Genomic DNA, 17,279 nt, shown 5'->3' on the forward strand with positions numbered 1-17,279 from the left:
AATCTCAGTTTCCTGCTCTTTGTAAAGGCAGAGGGATGAACCCGCACACGTCAACACCTCAGAAACACCCCTCGGGCCCTGGCTTCCACCCCACAACCTGCCTAACCCCTGCTTCAAAATGCAGCCAGCTGGACTAGGCTTTGAGACACAGAGCTGATGGTGTTGCTTTCCAGCCCGAGGCTTGGTGGCGGTCCACTGTGACCGCAGAGTCTTACACACACACACACCCCCCCCGACAGTGGACCCTGGAGGTCTGCCCTCCACACAAGGACCCAGGCTGCCACCTCTGGTTAGCACAACCTGAGTGTCTGGAACATTCCATGTTGGTTCCCAAGACCAGGCATTTGGTCCAAAGGTGCCCACACCCTAAATGCCACCCTCCCCCAACACACACAGGTATGCACACATCATCCCACAAGGCTGAGCAGTGTTGGGCAGCTTCTCCAAGTTATGACATAAATGGAATGCAGCTGTTTTACAGGGCTGGCCACACACCCATGGCAGATGCAAAGAGAGGAGGGATGCAATGCGTTCACTATTAGGACGGTAAATGTGGCTTATACAAAAAGGCAGGAGATACACAAATGTCAAACGTTTTAAGGGTATGGACAAGTGTTCAGCCAGGTTGAATACCACTACATCTATAATACACCTTAATATAAGACTGATTTAGAATCACATTTTGAGATTATTAAACAATAAATAACACTTGAAGCAATACTATAGCAAAGACTTATCAGTATAATTTATTATACTGTATTATGAACATATGGTATTGATTTTAAGATATAGTATATAATAAAAGTTAGAAAACGTACATATCTAAGACATATTTTACATGATGACAAAATTGTTGCTATATAATAGGAAAAACCAACTAAAAACTCCAGTTTCGCCACAAATGGAAACATCATCCACGAACCTGACCCAACACCCAAATGAAAATGAAAGTTTCCAATAAGAGCTCAGGTCTTCATACGAGGCACTCCCACCACCCTGGCCCTGGCTCCTTACACCCCTACAACCAACTCTGAACTGGGTAAAAGAAGTCACATTTTAATCGTTATTGCAATTCATTCATTGTGTGCTTGGTTCAAGAAACGACCTGGATGACTCAGAAAGGTAATTTATATGAATCAGAGCAAGATTCAGCCAGGGTTCTGTTACTTCTGGCTTGTCTAAGTGCTGGTCTTCTGAGTTAACAATTGATGCACTACAACAGTCATGTTCCTTAAAAAATCCCCAACCTGGCCAGGCGTGGTGGCTCACACCTGTAATCCCAGCACTTTGGAAGGCCGAGGCAGGTGGATCGCCTGAGATCAGGAGTTGGAGACCATCCTGGCCAACAGAGTGAAACCCCATCTCTACTAAAAATACTTTTTTTTAGCTGGGCGTGGTGGCGGGCACCTGTAATCCCTAGGTGAGGATACTAGGGAGACTGAGGCAGGAGAATTGTTTGAACCTGGGAGGCGGAGGTTGCAGTGAGCCGAGATCGCGCCACTGCACTCCAGCCTGGGCAACAGGAGCAAAACTCCATTAAAAAAAAAAAAATCCCCAACCCCCTGTCAAGTTCTATACACCTTCTCTCTCAACACATCCAGCTGGGCCAGTGTTTCTACCAGTGCTGGGAACCACAGCTGAACCCAGAATGGACAGGCATGGAAGTTAACCACACGTGGCTCGGCCCCCTGCTGCACAGCCTTCATCTTCCCTCCAAGGACTTTACAGTTACCAACTTATTCTCAGTCTAACTGTCTTTATATTTAACTTTACATTCAGACACGTACATTTCTGAATTTCTCCAGATAATTAATTGTCTCCTGCTTCCTATGAATAATGTTCTTTCTGCAGGAAGAAGCAGCACCATCTTGTGGGTCTAGAAAATTGTAAAGCTCCCCAAGGTCATGCTGAAAACAGGTTTTATGAGGGTGCTGAATTCAGGAGCCAGTTCTAAGATATAACGAGAACATAAGGAAAGACATCATCCAAATGATGGCTGCTATACATATTAAAGAGGAGGTTTAGTAAACCTTGAAATACAGATCATAATCACATTAATATGCAAATACTTAATTATTTAATAATTATCCAATTATCTTCATGTGTCATAGGTCCAAGAATAGAAGAGAACCTTCTACTCAAGGCTTTTCTCTGCTGATTATAGCACAGTTGTATGTGATTTTGATCATAGATGTTCTTTTGCTAGAAACCAGAAGGCAGGGGATGAAAACTCCACACAAACCAGTGTTTAGTGCGGCATCACGGAGGCCATTGAATAATAGGGTCCTATAAAATTCCACATCTCCATCACTTTGAGAGTATTGCCAGTAATACTAACTTTTGGTGATGAGTGACTTACCAAGGGAAATTATAGATTATGTTGAGTTTTCTATGCTGTTTCTTTTTCTTTTTCTTTTTTTTTTTTTGCTAAACGTAAAAGTATCTAACAAATTTGGGAAGAATTTCATCCAATGTGCTAATTTTTCTCTATGCTTTGACACTTAGGTGAATGCAGGGTTTCTCTAGAACATGCAAGTCAATGGTTTCCTGGTGAATTAGGTGTTACAATAATTAAAGCAATACCAGACACCAGGTAAGACTCCTTCCTGCAATGAGAGCTACGTATTTATAAAATAGTTGAGTTGCTCACAGTAGAATGGGTAAGTGCCTGGTGATTACTCAGAAGACAAACCAGTAGAGGCAAGAGGAGGAAACGGGTCTCCTGCTTCCTTTGCTCCCTCTTTCTTCCTTTCTAGTTACTGTGAAACAGACTTCTTTCTCCCCAGGCACAGGAAAGCCCCCTCTTTTCCCTCCTTCTCCCTCAACACCTTCTAGGCAGCCCTAACACTAGATTTTTAAGCCCCTGATACTCACAGAAAAGGGAAACCAATTGATTGATGACTCCGAAAATCTAAGAAGAAATCGTTAACGACCCCACTCTGCTAGTATTAAGTGAGTTCACAGCTCAGACCGCTGTAATTAGTGTTTCCATTTTCAACATTATTTAAGGCAAAAACTATAAAAACAAAAGTAAAGTAGAAGCCAGGGTTTGGGAAAAGATCGTAGAGCCTCTGAAATAATAAACCAGACACACAGAATCACGGGGGGAGCTAGAAAGACACCCCAGTGAAAGCCAACGAAAACCTAAAATAAATTCCAGACACTAAAACCAAGAAGCCCTTGATGAATGTAATAGGATGTATAAAGTTACTTTGTTAACTGTGCTCATTATTCTCAGGAATTTATAACATATTTTGAATAAAAATAATTAAACTAGAAAAATGTTCGTTCAACGGTACCACCTGCATTTAGCCCCCACTCTCCAAATTTCTTCTATGGAAAATTCCTCGCTTCTATTTGTAATTAATTCATGTTGTCTCTCATTTTAAGTGATTGGAAAATTACTTGTCTCCCATCTCAGAAGACAGTTATTCACATTAGTTTGAAGAACATGAAACGGCCTACACTTGTCCCTGTTTGACCCATAAGAAAGGTCAGTTTCATCTGGTTCATGGTAATGCATATGTTGATGCCTTCTTCAGTAAAGAAATATGCATCCTCCTCCAAAGTACTTTTATGCATAATCTTCTCTTGCAAAAATTACCCACTTGCAAGGCAAAGTCAGTGACCCAAAGCTTGAACCACTTATGATATTGGGACAAAACCCTTTCTCCATGCACAGTTTGCAAAAGAAAATGGAACTGAGGAGCTTAGAAACCAGTGGGTGTCGGAATATGCAGGCAGTATAGAGATGAAGTCTTGAATAAACTGGGTGAGAAGTAGATTCCTTTTGATTGTTGTCTCTTGCTTTTTAATGTGCTCAGAAAACGGCTGTATCTTTCAGAGTCTCTCAAGGATTTTTAGATAAAAAGAGAGGTTTTATCTTTGCATGTCTATAAGCAGTGAAAAACTCCAGAGACCAAAACCTACAGGCAATTCAAATAAACTAAATCCGATCAAGGTAATATCAATGCCAGAATTAGAAGAAAACCCAGAGAGAATATCAATAACAACATTAAAACAGCAGGTTTCAACTGGAATCAATAGGCAGAATAAACAGAAAAAATTAAGTCACAAAGTGTTAGCAGATAAAAGCTCCCCACTCATTAAAATTCTGTTTGTCTTTGTGTCTTTTTATCAATGTACCTATATATCTGTGCAAGTCTATCAAAGTTTGTAATGTAAAAGAATGATGAAATAATCTAATTAATTTCCGGTGTCATTCTACATATTTCTTTCAAGTTGAAACTGCAATATTAACAATGGTTTGCAGTTTAATAAAATATCTTTATGTCCTATTAACTCATATATCAGCTTGTTATAAAAGCCACTTTCTATCAAATAGCTAAACTTCAAAAGAGTTTTGCTTTGATCAGAAAGAAAAAATCAGGTTCATTCCATTTGTACTGAATAACCTCACTCAGTTTTACAGAAAGGCAGTTGTCTGTAGCTGCTGAGCTCTCATGAAAGATATTCCAATGGGCAAAAAAATAAAAAAGATAGAATATATTGAGGAAACCATTGAGTAAGGGAAGTGTGCTTTTAACTTCAGCAGGCAGGGGAAACTGGCTTTTGAGAGCACAGGAATCCCCAGCAGAGGAGGCCCCAGGAACCTCCCAGAGCACAGACAGGTACCAGCCCCAGAGTGGAATCTCAGGAATGCCACCTCCACTAAAATTCCAACTGCTAGATTTTTTTTTTTTTTTTTTTTTTGACGTCTCAAATCCTTCCCATTGACAAGTTCTGTGGGGTTAGCAAAGAATTTTTAAACAATGCTCCTTAGTTGCCACAATGTAAAAATTCTCTTGACTGCAAGATGTGCCCCCATGCCATGTCCGGAGGTCTGGGCAGGTCTCTGTCTCACCTTACCTCTCATCGCTGGACACTTTCCCTTCTGTGTCTCTGCCAGTGCCCTGTGCCAGGCTTGATTCTGCAACATCCGGGTCGTTCAAGAAGGTTAGGGGCTTCCTCAGGTTTTTCTCCTCAATGTAGCAGCTGAAATAGAAGTTGAAAATGAACCCAGCTTTATTTGTTTGGTATATTTTTCCAAATGCACCTGTTCTTCTTGGAACAAACCTGAGTGGTCAAGGTTCTGGGAAAGACAAATGTGAGGGGTCAAGGTTCTGGGAAAGACAAATGTGAGGGGTCAAGGTTCTGGGAAAGACAAATGTGAGGGTCCCTAGAAAGGGTCTGCATTGACATGCCTGGTCTCCTTGGAGGTCAGCAGAAGCCTCGTGTTCCCAGCACAAATACCGTCTGACCTGGCCCCCTACCAGGCATGTGGCATTGCCCGCAGCACATTCTAATGCTGCTTGGGCAACATGCTTTGCCTCTCACAAATAGAAAGGAGCTTAGACCTAATGAGGAGATGAGGTTTGATGGCAAGAAAGTGTCCTGAATCTCAGAGACGGAACCCAAGCTGCAGGACACTGTCTTCGGGAATCCTAAGTTTCACAGTCAAAGAAAATGCCAAGTATGAAAAGCAGTAGTCTAGAAAATGAGCCTGAAAACAATTGGGGTGTTGAGAATGATGACTGTGGAGTGGAGTGGGGTGACGGTTTCACTCTAGGAGGATCCCAGAACCCTGGTCTCTGAAGGCAGTCGGCAGTGCTCCTCTACTGGTATATAATTTTATAATTTTATTCATGTTGAAACTTTAACTTCAGAGACCACCCTGACAAACTGATAAAAATGCCTTTGCTACAGGGCCTTCCTGTATATTCTGGGGTACAGGTTTTGTTGTGTTGGTAAACCTCCTCCACAGAGCAGCATCCCCAGTTACCAACCCCTATGTCCCACCAGGGACCTGTAATCACTGTGGTGGCTGAAAGCACTTCCAGATCTTTCCAGAACCCATGCCCACCTGCATTTCAGGGAGAAAGCTGTACTTCCCCACTTCTTAACTAATTCAGGCCACATCTGGCCACTCTTTTGTAAATCTTAACTTTCTTCTCTCAACGATATTAATAGCATTTTTTCAAGGTGCCTCTTGACATTTTTTTCCTTCCATTTTTTTCATTCTGATATTTCTGTTTAAAAACAGCCAATGGACTGTCACAGTCACCAAAAGTCATTTCCAAAATGCAGGCTGTAAGCAAGTTGATCAATTGAGGTGCAGGACAAAAGTTAGCAATTAAAGCCTAGAGAAATTAAACTTCCTAATGGTTTTATATTGACAATGGTCTGTGTATATAATTTTTAATTACTTTTTCATATGTTGAAGATTTTTGCTCATTTTTTTTTCACACATGGAGAGAAAAATTGTAAAACTTGGGAGATACTATTAGTCTACCACAATGGTTCTCAATCCAGGGTGATCTGGGTCCCTGGGCCAGGTCTGGAGATACTTTGGTCCTCACATCAGAGGGGATTCTGCTGGCATCCAGTTGGAGGGGATGCAGGGATGTTATCAGGTGGCCTGCAGTGCACAGGGCAGCGCCCCTATGCAAAGAACCACCTGGCCCAAAATGTCTATGGCACCAAGGTTGAGAAATTCTGGTCTGTCAATTGAATCAAAAAAGTTTTGGCCTGAAGATGAAGGCCCCACATTGTGGTCGTGTCCTATAAGGCTAAGAGAATCTGGGGCCCCTCCCAGAGGTGGTGCTCGGCCAATATTCCTGTGCACTCCTAGAGCCTTTGCTCATTTCATTCCAGGACCCAGCTTGTAGGGGTCCCATTCAAGTTTCCTCACAGCCCCCTCAAAGCCCACCCAAGTCTTCCTGCTCCTGCGTGAGGAGCGGGCCTGGCCTCCTTAGTGGAGCTGTTCCATGGCTTGACTTTGTGACATGCTCATTGGCTTCCTCCATCCAGATGGGGTGTGCAGGAAGAAGTGACTGCTGACAACCTTTGCAACCCAATTGGGTCAAGGGTTTTTGAAGCTGAATGGATCCAGCTCCCTCATTTCAAAAATGAGGAGCCCAAGGCCCAGATGACCTCAGATTTCTACATCACAGCACAGTCACCCCAACAGCAGAGGGAAACTCACATGCTCAAATCCCCAGTACTTCCTCCTGCAGGCTCCCATGCCATCTTTAACAGAAACAAACAGAACAACCCTTCTAAACAAGGTATTTTGCATTAGGACAGAATTGTATCTCCTCTACAACAAACTTATTTTCATTTGAAGATATTTGCCTCATGTCTGTGCAACATGGATGCCTTCAAGAGCCTACTGTTTCTTCTCATGAGCAGTAAGACAAAATTCTAGATCATTTTCCTCAAATCAAACAAAGAAACACTTTGTAAACCTATTTGGGGGTGGGGGACTGGATAAATCCCTGTCTAATCACCTCATTAGACTGTTACAACCATCTATGGAAACACGGAAATTATCTCATGTTTTAGCTCTCGATCCTTCTCACATTGTTCTAAAATGTGAGCAGGGTACTCCAAGCTCACCATTAGCAAAAGGACACCTTCCCCTGGCAGGGCTGTGCTATCTCTAGCCAGATCCAAGGATTGGAACACCATGGGGCTGAGCTCAGTTCCAAAGAAAACTTAACTGTGTTGGGTGTAGTTTGTCCAAGTCAAATTCTGCATGCGACAAAAATGAACAAAGGCCAAAGACACATGCACACGTATGCTAGGAAGAAACTGCATCAACTGACAAGCAAAATAACTAGCTAACATCCTAATGACAGGATCAAATTCACATATAACAATATTAACCTTAAATGTAAATGGGATAAATTTACAAGAAAAAAGCAAACAACCCCATCAAAAAATGGGCAAAGGATATGAACACTTCTCAAAACAAGACATTTATGCAGCCAACAGACATATGAAAAAATGTTCATCATCACTGAGCATTAGAGAAATGCAAATCAAAACCCCAATGAGATACCATCTCATGCCAGTTAGAATGGCGATCATCATTAAAAAGTCAGGAAACAACAGATGCTGGAGAGGTTGTGGAAAAATAGAAACACTTTTACATTATTGGTGGGAGTGTAATTTAGTTCAACCATCGTGGAAGACAGTGTGGCGATTCCTCAAGGATCTAGAACTAGAAATACCATTTGACCCAGCAATCCCATTACTGGGCATATACCCAAAGGATTATAAATCATTCTATGATAAAGACACATGTACACGTATGTTTATTGCAGCACTATTTACAACAGCAAAGACATGGAACCAACCCAAATGCCCTTCAATGATAGACTGGATTAAGAAAATGTGGCACATATACACCACGGAATACTATGCAGCCATAAAAAGGATGAGTTCATGTCCTTTGCAGGGACATGGATGAAGCTGAAAACCATAATTCTCGGCAAACTATCACAAAGACAGAAAACCAAACACCGCATGTTCTCACTTATAGGTGGGAACTGAACAGTGAGAACACTTGGACACAGGGCGGGGAACATCACACAATGGGGCCTGTGGGGCTGGGGGAGGGATAGCATTAGGAGAAATACCTAATGTAAATGACGAGTTGATGGGTGCAGCAAATCAACATGGCACATATATACCTATGTACCAAACCTGCATGTTGTGCACATGTACCCTAGAACTTAAATAAAATAAATAAATAATTGAATCAAGGGACTTCCTCAAAAAGAAAACAGCTGCCAAGTTTTTCAAAACACAGGTTTCCCAACACCACAGAGATTAAGGGAAATTGAGACTTCCTTACTGAATCCTTACCTCCTGCTTAATGGTGTCATAACAGGGCTTGGCTCCTGGTTTGGACCTGACATTTACTGCCCATCAAGCTCATCCTGAGGCAAGGTCCACGAAGTGTAGACAGGTGACCTGCCTCACGAGCTCCATGAATCGCTGAGTCACTCGACCACTGTCCTCCTAGTGGCCTCTCAGGAATGTTCCAGCGCACCTGTGGGCTGAGAATGAACCTCGACGAGGAGATCAGAAGGCACTGCCATCTCCTTATTTTAACAGGATCCTCAGAAAACGTATCCTTCAAGGCCTAGGCATCCAACATTCCCGTCTGCACAGACCTTGCAAGGAAGGCCAGGCCAGCCAAGCCCTGGCCTCACAGCTGCAGGGCCCATGTTGCTCCACATCTCTCAATGGGATCTTTCTCCGGGAAGACTGTTGGCGTGTAGAATGCGTTATGTACCATTCTTCATCCATGATACTAAGGCAGAGAATGCAGCGAGTGGAAGAAAGCATGCAGTAAGCATAGGCATGCACGCGTCTCCCCTAACGCACATGTAGAGACTTCTCCCACCTGAGTTTATGGGAAACGCCCTGCGCAGCTGACCAGAAATCCGATGTTGCAGAGAGCAGCGTGGGTCGGAGGGAAGGCTGCGGCCTGGGAACGCTGCGACTGGAGGCCGTGCCTGCCCCACCCAACCTCGGACTTCTCAGGCCTCTCGGCTCCAGAAGCATTTTGAAATTCTTTAAGAAGCAAGTTTTCCGTGGGCTGAGTGGACTTCGAGGGCCCTGGCCACACTGAGTTGAGCTTGTGGAGCTCCTCCCTGAGGCCCATGAAGGTCACGGTTTCTGCCCCATGGCCGTGGCTGTGCCTGGAAGGCCCTGGGAGCAGCCAGGGAGCGCCGTGCTTGCCCTCCACAGAGGCCTCCTGCGGGGAACAGGGCAGCTTCCAGCCGGCGGAAGGCGAGTGAAGCACACAGAGCCAAACCATATCACCCCCACGCCGTGTGACTGAGTTCAGGGCCTGCCTTTGAGGCCCAGGGTCAGCCGCGGACCAGCAGGAGCTCCAATCCGAGCCGTGTCAGGGCGTGAACTGCGGGAGGCCGCCCCACGTAGCCCGCGCATGCGCACTCCCGCGGGCACGCTCACCCGCGCTGTCGCTCGCCTGCGCCTGCGCTGACCCAGGTGCGCTGACCCAGGTGCGCTGGACCCAGGTGTCCGCCACCGCCGCCTCCTGCGCCTACAGCCCGAGAGTGGCCGCCGCCAGCAGTGGCATCCGGGCTGTCCCAAGTCATCCTTCGTCTGTTTCAGTGTCTTTAAGAAGCACTGGCTTTGAGGGATGAAAACGTACACAGGGATGCAGAGTCGGATGTTTATGGAAGATTTGCGCCCAGTGCAATCAGCTGTTGGCTCTTCCTGAAGATCACTGGGATAATCTTCCTGGGGTCCGAGTATAATACACCCGGCATACACTTTCCCATGCATTAGGGTTTTTAAGTTGGATAACAAATATATTATTAATCTAACAGAGAAAAAAAGACTTTAAAAATATAAGTGAGTAATTTGAGAGCACTCTCAAAACATAATGTTATCTAAAACAAGGAAATACTGCTTTCTCCCGACTGGCCTCATCCTTCCCTTGCAAAAGAATATCTGTCTAGGCCTACACTGTGGAATCCAAGAAAAAGTACATATGGAAAGTACGTTCCACTGGGGAGCCTGTGGGAGTGTGGACGGGAGGGGTGGGCTGGAGGCCACAGAGGGCAGCTGCTTCTACTTGAGGGGTATATGGGGCCCCCTGGCAAACAAGCTGCAGTTAGGGCGAAGAGGGCTTTCCTCGGCTTCTTGGCTAAGCACTAAAAACCCAAATCAGAAATGAAATGAATATATTTTAACTTTAACCTATGACTATATTTGAGCTTGCTTGGTATAGTGATATGAAGTGTAGTGCAAGCAAAAGTCCCCAACTCGCTAGACTGTTCCCTTCTAAATGTTTCTGCTAGGCTTCAGATGCTTTAATGCTAGAGTCCCCACTCAGGAATGCCTGCTTCACAGGCATAAGCCCCCTGCTCTACTGTGAACCCCACCGGTCCCCTTACCCAGCAGGTTCATGCGTAGTAAATGCTCAGAGCTACACGGTGAACTAGACAGAAAGATATGACACCCTGGAAGGAGAGCTCTGGAAGGAGAACCCTGTTTGTTTCCCCTACAGAAAACATAACTTAGATTCCCCCAATGCAAGGATCAGAAGAGGCTCTCCTATTGACCCAGCTCAAACTCCTCTTTTCTCAAGTAAGGAAAAGGAGGCTCAGACATTTTGAGTCACTCACCCAGTTTCACAGAAGGAAACAAAGGCAGGCCCTGAACTCAGTCACACAGCGAGGCTGATATGGTTTGGCTCTGTGTCCCCACCCAAATCTCATCAAGAATTGTAATCCCCGCTGTTGAGGAAGGGACCTGGTGGGAGGTGATTGGATCATGGGGATGGTTTCCCCCATGCTGTTCTTGTGAAAATGAGTGAGTTCTCAGGAAAGCTGATGGTTTTTAAGTGTGCCATTTCTTTGCTCTCTGTCTCACCTGCCACCATGTAAGATGCGCCTTGCTTCCCCTTCACCCTCTGCCATAATTCTAAGTTTCCTGAGGCTTTCCCAGCCATGTGGAATTGTGAATCAATTAAACCTGTTTTGTTTCTAAATGATCCGGTCTCAACTAGTTCTTTAAAGTAGTGTCGAAACAGACGAATCCAGGGGCATTGCTGGTCTGGAGCCTGTGGGTTTTGTTCTTATTCCCTCTCCTATACAGCATAACGCCTGTCCCTTAGGGAAAGCCGAACACACCCACCAGTCTCTCTGATATACCTTAGCATTTGGCCACTAATAGTGGAGCAAAGGCTCAGGGCAAGGATCACGTTTAGCTTGACTCAAAGAAATTAGATGCTGGAGGAGCCCATGCCCTCTTTGGCTGGGGACTCTGAGGAAGTGGAGGGTACGTTTCACAGGAATCTGGCAAATTCCATCACCTCTTTCACATTATCTGTGGCTCACTCTGTGATTATGAAGTTAAAGCGATCAAACCATTCCCGAGTAGCCCACTGCGTATATTTTTACCTATGCATGTAGGTCCCTTATACTCTGTGTGAGTGCCCTTACCTACATGACACAGGTGTCCAGGTGCTATGCAAAGGCACAGCCTCCCCTGCAGCCCATGCCCCAGGCCAACAGCTGGATCACAGCCTCCACTTGTATCAGATGCTGCCACTGACAGGTGTCAGCTTTCCAGGCCTAGGTGGTGCACCCCAGTTTTTAGTCAAGGGCCGTTCATTTCCTTCTGCTTGTGGCAATCTTCTGCCACAGTTGCCACACAGCGAGCGGCTTCAGCCAACAGGAATTTGGCTTCAGGGACAGACTCCTGAGCCCCTCCCAGGGGCTTTGCCTGGCACTCTGTTTACCATGAGGATGTGATGTCCCCAGACAGCAGCCCCCTGGCAGCAGCTGACCTGCCCCACAAGGGGACACACAGGGGACCCCACAGCCCCACCACTGCATCCTCATCCCTACCTCCCGACACTGGAGGCTGCACCGAGGGCTCCTCTTGCGTTAGGACCCCCTGTGCTTTACTCAGAAATCGGGCTGAGGATAGACACTCCCTACTCAGGTTCAGCAGCCTCAGGAGCAAGGGGTCGCACCTGAGAACGCGTCCATCACCAAGGCTGCTGGATTGATCCCAGGCCTGTCTTTGGAGGGAGACCCAGTCCTGCTGGGCAGGGACTGGGGACACAAACAGACTGAGGCCAAGGCCTTGGTGTTTCTGGGCTGCCTGGCCCCCAGTGTTGGTGGATTTCAGCAGTGTGTGCGACAGCCACTGGAGTCCACAAAGGCCTTAGGGGCTACTCCACTTCTTGTTCTTTGGTGACAAGTGACACTCCACAGTGTCATAAGGAGGAGAAGGAGGCTGCCCAGAAGGGGCCCAGGCTCAACCCCAGGAACTGCAGCTCCCTAGGAACATCCAGCCTGACCCCCAGGAGAGGAAGGGACGCTCGGGTCCTCTGATGCCCAGGGGCCCTCTGCATGTGGAAGGCAGAGCCCTGATGCGTCCCTGCCTGAGTTCTTCCTCCTGGAGAAGGAAGACAGGAAGAAGATGGACGATGCTTGTGCACAGATGAAGAAACCCAGACATGCACTCCCAGCACTTACTACCCACAGCCCCAGCCTTCTCCTTGCCCTTGCCCTGAAATGCAGATGCCTCAAGGGCAGGCATAAGGTCCTCTTAGCTCTGACCCAGGGCTTCATCCTGTGCCTGGTACACAGTGGGTGCTTAATAAGCGTCCATGACCGCAAACATGGAATGCGGGAGAGGCAGAGCAGGAAAGACACGGCCAGCGTCACATCTGCAGATAAGTGCCAATAAACATGCAAATGATAGATCTGGAAATGCTCTTCTTACTTTCCAATTCAATTCCAGGAACCCAGGGGGTAAATCTCTATAAATTATAGTGAAGTGTGACTTGTAAATAACATTTTTCTGACATCCCCAAAGCATTGCTGCATCTTTGGAGTTTATAAATTGTTGATGTAAATGAGTTTCTATAACCATTTCATAGTTCAAAAAAATAATACTTCCAGCAGGATTGGGAATCAGGTATACTTCCAGGCTTAGGAACGTGGTGACTTGGGGTCTGGAAGGGCTGGTTGTAATTTGGCTGATCTCATGCTCTTGAGAGTCAAGCAAGTGAGGTCTCTTGGGAGGGTGGAGCCCATGAGTGAAAAGGGCTCGGTCACTGACCATCACCTGCTCCCTGGCACCTTCTCTGCTCTGCATCTCAAGGCTGCACTGGGAAGAGCTGTGTGGTCCTTGTCTTGCTCACTCACTGAACATGAGCCCAGAGCTTTACTTCCCAAGTACTGGGAGCTGTCCTAGGGGTTAGAAGCACTAAAATGTTCAGGACCCCACCTGAGCCCAGGAAGGACCGTGCAATTGAGTGAGACTGGCCTGGCACACCAGCACCGTGCAATACAAGTGTGGGAGGGAGCATGTGCGCTGCCCAGGGGATGCTGCTGGAGGGAGGCTTAGCTTCCAGGATGCCTGAAGGATGCCAGAGGGTCACTAGCAGACATGGCAGGAGATGATGGGCTAGACAGAAATAAACTCATGGAATGGGAATTATGAGGACAAAGTACCCTTAGGCGATTGCCTAACACTCAGCATGGCTAAAGTTTCCATTTAACAGTGGTGAGGCTGCAGAGGAGGCTGGTGGTCTGGGGTCGTGGAAAGGGAAGGGAAGCCTTTGGTTCTGTGACCACCTGGAGTCCTCCTTCCACTCACAAACTTGAGGAGAGGAGTCTCATAAGAAAAGAGAAGTTAAAGCACAGTCCTTTCCCACTTCGCAGACAGCAATTCATGTCATTGCCATTCAGAAAAATGCAAACCTCATCATTTACAGTTAAGGAGATCTGTAGGAAGGGATTATAACGCAAGGGACATTGTTAGCAAAAGACACTTGTGAACTGGACTCACCTCTCCGTGCATGGCTCCTTCAGGAACCACGCAAGCAGGTGTTGTTCTGAGCTGCATTCCTGAAAAGTCCTGTATGGACATGGAACAATTTATTTCTAAGGGTGCCTGTAGGACTAAGGTCGAAGCCTCATGTCAAAGGCTTCAAGACCTGGGTCATTTCACTATGGTGGTATTTTCTCCTCTCACGCCTCATACTGTTGTATAAAATAGGTGAAAATAGTTTTAAGTGGAAATAATCTCTGATTTATCCTACCAACACAAGTGCACACAGCATAAGACCTGACTCACATAGCACATGTACATATACACACATACACATACACAGGTAGATACACACAGAGACCTCTTTGAGTATGCATGTGACAAACATGTTCTAAATAAAATATTAGCAGCCTAAACTAGCAGTGGTTTAAAAACGATATATTGTGACCAGGTAAGGTTTATTGTAGGGGTGTAAAAAAGTGTTCAACACTAGGGCAACTTGATAAAAATCTTTACCTTAATAGACAGGAGGATGAAAACCATGTGAGACAATGATAAACTTTACATGGAATTCCGAATTTTTTAAGTTTTAGTGGGTTAGGAGAAAGTTCTTTAACTTCCTGCAGGTATATACCTATAACCCATATCTCGATGTGTGTACCTGTGTGTGCATACACATATGTGTGCCCATATATAGATACATGTAGATTTAAGTATATAATCAGCATGTCTCACTGTTCAGTCATTTCTACACACTGAAATCAAATAGCCACAGCACATGTTGAACTGGATACTGGCACGCTACCAGGATCATCACCAATCTGCCCTCTCTGCCGTCACAGTGCAACCCCGGCCTCCCCACCAGGGAAGCAAACATCCCTTGTCATGAGACCGTCCTTGTTTACAGTTGATGCTCCTACGTGACTGCAACCCTTCTTATTTTACAAAGTGACCTGATTTGAATAACAAATATGTGATCTTACTAGCTAAAAAATAACATAAAGTTACAATATTAAGGAAAAATGTCCAAACATATTTTTTTCTGATTTTGATAACTTTTCAAAAAAAAATCAGGATCATCAAATGAAAAAAGAATTTGAATTCATAAGAAAGCTCAATGTCTGAATATATGTTTAAAAATATAATTTCCTTCTGTAGGGCAGCAATAGTTTAGAAATACAGTGGAAAAAAGATCCTAGCACTAATAATGATAACTGTAAAACACAGGAGAAAGTTAAAAAACATGGAAGGAGATAAAGAATTAGCTAAGTAATTAAGGAGACATCCGTTCTTCCAGATGAGAAGACTCCATATTAGAAAGATGCCCAGGCTGGGTGTGGTGGCCCACACCTGTAACCCCAGCACTTTGGGAGGCTGAGGTGGGTGGGTCACCTGAGGTCGGGAGTTCAAGACAAGCCAAGCCAACATGGTGAAACCCTGTGTCTACTAAAAATACAAAAATTAGCTGGTCGTGGTGGTGGGTGCCTGTAATCTCAGCTACTCAGAAGGCTGAGGCAGGAAAATCACTTGAACCCGGTAGGTGGAGGTTGCAGTGAGCCAAGATGGTGCCATTGCACTCCAGCCTGGGTGACAGAGCAAAACTCCATCTCAAAAAAAATAAATAAATAAACAAAGATTCCCAAACTAATCTATAAATTAGACTAAAGCCTTCTGCCCTATAAAAAAGCCACGTTTTACTTGAAATGTTTATTCCAAACTTCTAGAATAAAAGCAGAAATATTCAAGAAAGTTCTATTTGTGATTATTATATGTCACACATTGGTCTAAAACCTTTCCCACATATAGTAAGTCATCTGATACCACCCTGTGAAATGGATACTATCACTGTGCCCATTTTATAGATGAGAACACTGAGGTATGCAGAGGTCAGTCACTCTCAGCTTCTAACATTTGTGAACAACACTGATGCTCACCACCCCCCAAAACCGCAACCATAGCATGCTTTACCATGAGGGAGTTGAGCCATGGAGATGCCCCAGGCCAGCCCCTTTCCCAGGATGGATGGCAGGGACGGCCCAGGTCACATTTTGTGTGCTCCTGCTGCAGAGCAAGCATGCATAGAATGGGCTCTCACCAGCCTGCCCATGGCTGGATGCTCAGGCTCTCTCAGGACACAGGCACATGTTCCTCCAGCACCTCTGCCTCAACCACACGAAGACAAGAGATCATGGCAGCCTGCGGAGTTTTACACAAATCGATTGTGTGATGGTGTACACACAGTCCTTCGCTTCAAGAAATTATAACCATCCTCTCCATTCCCCAGCAGAAAAATAAACAGTATAGAGATATAAGATACAATTTATTAATTTAAAGAAATAAATCCCTGCTCTCCAGCTACCCAGTGGAGTATCCTGTGGCATTCTGTCTTCCGTTGTTGCAGACACTATTGAGTTGTCACCTTCAAAGCCATCGCCGTGCCTTCCCTCTCCAGGCCACAGTCCAAACTGTAACCTGCTCTGGGACCAGCATCTTAGGCTAATCAGTCACCACCATGTCTTCCTTGAGTGATGGTAGGGGATGGGGTCGGGAAAGCCTGAGAAGATTTGGACCCAGGTCTGAGCCACACAGCCTGGAATGCTCCCCTGGTGAGCTGAGCCTATTTCCAGGAAGATCATCCAAGTAAGGAAGGAGAATCGAGCCACCAAGGATTTGACAAGAGGACAATGTGCTGTAGTTCAGAGTCTGAGTCTTTAGGAACCACAGAGCCTTTCCCTTCTGTGTGCACTGCCTCAAGGTATAGTTCAGCTCACTCCAGGCCAAATGTAAGGGCCTGTGTTCTCCTATAGTCTTAGAAGGCTTGCCTTTGGTTTGCAAGCCACATTGTGAAAATTGGCTCTGGCTTCCCTGGATGCAGAATAACTTTCAATCAAACTTAATTAAAGTAAGGCCAGTCATATTTATCTTGCGTTTTCTCTCAGGCAGTGTTTTTCTTCTAACTGGGACTTGAGGGCATCCCCGAGTCAACGGTGCCCTGGGCTACAGAGCAGTGGCCGCTCCTGGCAACCTGACAAGCAGCCAGGCTCTCCTGGGAGAACGCAGGCCCGCCCGCAGGTTCATCCAGAGAGGCTCCACTAAATCACTTCCATCCCAGCTGGGGAGAGAATTTCCAGCTTGGGGTTTATCTTCAGAAGAACTCTGAC

The 17,279-nt window shown here is 45.6% G+C and overlaps 1 long non-coding RNA gene across 1 annotated transcript; it reads right to left on the minus strand.

Moving 5' to 3' along the window:
- Nucleotides 1-2,413: 2,413 nt before the first annotated feature.
- LOC110743417 lies at nucleotides 2,414-15,113 on the minus strand. Its single transcript, XR_002522405.2, has 2 exons — nucleotides 8,653-15,113; nucleotides 2,414-4,995 (listed from the first exon to the last, which is right to left on the minus strand). It is a non-coding gene; the product is annotated as an uncharacterized LOC110743417 (long non-coding RNA).
- Between the last annotated feature and the right edge of the window lie 2,166 nt (nucleotides 15,114-17,279).

The sequence above is a fragment of the Papio anubis genome, chromosome 5 (genome assembly GCF_008728515.1).
Source record: "Papio anubis isolate 15944 chromosome 5, Panubis1.0, whole genome shotgun sequence".
NCBI classification, from domain to species: domain Eukaryota; kingdom Metazoa; phylum Chordata; class Mammalia; order Primates; family Cercopithecidae; genus Papio; species Papio anubis.